At 37.3% G+C, this 3627-nt stretch overlaps 1 pseudogene; it reads left to right on the top strand.

Moving 5' to 3' along the window:
• The first annotated feature begins 863 nt into the window (after positions 1–863).
• Positions 864–1168, top strand: LOC123380824 (annotated as a pseudogene).
• Positions 1169–3627: the final 2459 nt, after the last annotated feature.

Here is a 3627-nt window from a genome sequence, read left to right as displayed (position 1 = left end):
TTAAAAAATCGGTGGTTCCATTTGAAGGTTTATTAGGGCATGAACCTCTCATTCTAAGATTTTCTAAAGGGGGATAAATTATCCCACCATTCGTGTACTAACTAGATTCTAGTGTAATCAAATAATTGATGAAAAGTAATTCTTCTCTATAGAAGAATTCCACTTAGTAATTACAAAAGGAATGATTAAATTAAAATATCTATCTTTTGTAGCCCCTAATGAAATAATAGCTATAGACAATGGTCATCCAGGGTTGCTAAAACCATCTGGGAAATGATGCATGGGTCAGGCTGAAAATATCTGAAACCTCCAGTCAATCTTAACATAACAAAAAATAAAATAAGATAAAATAAAATACAATGAAAAGAAAGTGTATCAAGCATCAGATGCCTCTGATGTGATATAATAGTGAGTCCACAGCAACACTTATGAAATGTCCTATCAAAACATTGAATTTGAATATGATCCAGGATCTTAGCTACATGTAACTACCAGTTTACAGGAAATACACAAAGGAAATACACAGACAAACATGTCAAATGACACCACAGGGATGAAATCAGCTAATCCCAGAGTGTAGGATATGCTATAAGACACAAGATCCAGTTTCTTCAACAAATACATGCATTAAAAAAGAGAAAGAGGGAGGAGAAAATTTATAGATTTAAAGAATTTTAGGAAACACCAAATGCAATACATGGACTTTATTTGAATTCTCATTCAAACAAGTCAGTTTAAAAAATGTTATGGAAAAATAAGGTAAACTTGGTGAATACTGAAAGTGTATTTAATGATATTAAAGAAATAGTGTTTCATGTAGTGGTGGCATCTGCAGCAGCAGCAGAAAGAGTTTGGTTGGGGCCATGTCTCACACCATTTTGCCGGTACAGCCTACCAAGAGGCCAGAAGGCAGAACTTACCTTTGAATCTGTGAATGAAGGCATTGAATGCATTTGTAAAATTATGAAGAGCATCCGAAGAGAATGAATCCCAACAGCCCCTCTATCACATATGATATCAGTCAGTTGATTTTATCAATGATCTGGCAGACCTCAGCTGCCTTGTTTGCAGAGCTAATACCCAGGCATGCCAACCTCATAACAAGGACTGGATTAAAGAGAAAATGTACATGCTCCCTTGTCGGCAGGTCCAACATGCCAGGAAATAGTTGAGTAGGAGGCATTGGGGGTTGGGGGTGGGCTTGGAACACAGGTATGTCCAGTGTGCTGCAGGGAAAGTTTTGTGTTCTAGGAATCCTGTTTCCATTGTGTACACTCTAGCCAGAATTGAATGTATTCAATGAAATGGGAGGACCTTGGTCAATCTGAAATCCCCATGGACCCTTGCCCCCAACTTTTATTTAACATAAACGTTTTAATAATATAGACAGAAGTTGATTTTTGTCAGTGAATACTAGTTCCAGTCCTTCAAACTATTCATATCTGCTTTATAACATTCACCATACTAACCCTTGTTCAAGTTGGGGTGGGAGTGGTGACAGTTTCATTGTATCTTCAAGATCAGGTCTTAGTGGAAAAAAAATGTTCTTTAGGGTTTTTTTTTTTTTTTAAGAAGAAATCATGTTAAGTAGTTTTTTGAGGGGGGGTAAGCTGTAATAGTGATTAAAAAAAAATAGTGTCTCATCTCTTAGAGATACATACTGAAATATTTAGGAGTGAAGTAATATTGTGTCTACTATTTACTCCAAGTTATCCAACAGATAGGGGTAAGGCATAGGAGAGACGGTGTGGATAAAATAGGGCCCACCATGTGCTGATAATAGATGAATCAGGGAAACAGGCATATGGAGATTTATCCTACTATTTCTTCTAATTTTATGTATGCTCAAAACTTCCGTAACAACTTTATTTTTCAAAAAGCAGCTGAAGAAAAAAGAACTTTTCCAAAGGGTTTACTGAAACTGGAAAATGCCACTTTTCCTCTTGTATCATGGAGAAGAAAGTCTACTTAGGCCTTCAACTCTTCAGGCCGAGAATTTGACCCAACAGTGATTCCCTTCTCTCTTTCCAATAGGTAAATATTGCCTGTATCGTCAAGCGTTCAAGGCCAACTCCTTAATTTATCACAGAACACCTGTCTACACATCACCACGGATATAGGACAAAGATGAAAACCTTGAGCAGGGGTATCCTGACTCAGTTTTGTGTAGCAGGACAAAAACCTTTCTGAACCCTGAACAGACTTTGAATTAATTGACCTTCCACTATTATTTGAAGGCCTTGCCTAAGTGAGAAATAAATAAATAAAGCAAACCTCAACAAGCAATCATTAAAAGGTACTTGGATCGTCAGCTGGTGACAGATCTCTGAATGCCGGGGAGGGGGTGGGGGTTGTTCAAGATCTCTGCAGTGCACGTAACTTCTCCCTGAAATAGCTAAAACGCTTCCTCGGCTCCCACCAGCCTCTGGAGTCCTTGCTTTACAGAAATTTAAGGCTCAAAGTGTCTACCCTTCCCCACGATAAAGTACAGAATTGATCAGGATTATGGAACCTGGAACTCTACATGTAAGAATTTTGTTTGAATATATCATGTGTTAGACAGTGACACCTATTGGTAAAGTGTAGTATTGTAAACCAGGACTATCGAATATTGCAATGCAGTCAAACCTTTCTAACTCAGACACAATGGAAAAAAGCCAGACTGAATTGGGGAAAATCCGTGGCAGGAAAAAAATCACTGTCATATGCTTTTATCACCTTCAACTAGTCTACATAATTCAACCTAGGCTAAAGGTGAGGTGTACTAGACCCTTACAGAAAGTATTTTTTGATGAGCACAGCAAATATTCAGCCTGAACTGTGGTGATATGCCTTAAATTGCAATTAATTCTTTTTAAATGGGTGTTCCCAAAGTTCTTAAAGCTGCTTTGTTCTCTTAAGTGGATAAACATTTCACAACCCTATCTCGATAAAGTATTAAGTGAATTTTATTTCTCTAAAAGTGACCCTCTGAAAATTCACAAATTCTAAACTTGTGAGATCCAAATCAATAAAAAAAATAAAATATATATATGCCTTCTACACTCAAATTAGACAAAAGATTAGGAGATACATTTCAGCATTGTAAATGCCCAATGTAAATATGGAAGGAGGGGGCTTCTAAGTATGAAATACATAACCTCAATCAGTTGTACAGGGGGAGGATGGATCCTCTCATTAAAGGATTACATTGTAGGAACAAAGACAAGGCAAATGTGAAAAATAAAATCCCATCCAATTGTTTCAAATGTCCAGTCATCAGTTTGATCCCTTCCCTCATCAAAAGTGCTTACTTTGGGGGCATCTGGGTGGCTCAGTCGGTCAAGTGCCCTACTCTTGGTTTTGGCTCAGGTCATGATCTCAGGGTTCATGAGTTCAAGCCCCACATTGAGCTCCATGCTGACAGTGCAGAGCCTGCTTGGGATTCTCTCCCTCTCCCTCTCTCTGCTCCTTCCCTGCACACAGATCTCTCTCACTCTCTCTCAAAACAAATACATAAACTTTAAAAAAAAATTCTTACTTTGTTCATTAGAATGATTTATATAACTTATAAAAGTAATCTCCATCAGAATCATTTATAAATATGCTTATATTACAGTGTCAATATAGATATATAGTACAAATATA

Source organism: Felis catus, chromosome D2 (assembly GCF_018350175.1).
Source record: "Felis catus isolate Fca126 chromosome D2, F.catus_Fca126_mat1.0, whole genome shotgun sequence".
Taxonomy (NCBI): domain Eukaryota; kingdom Metazoa; phylum Chordata; class Mammalia; order Carnivora; family Felidae; genus Felis; species Felis catus.
Note: the sequence above shows the minus strand (reverse complement) of the source record. Positions and strands in the feature narration are given on the sequence as shown.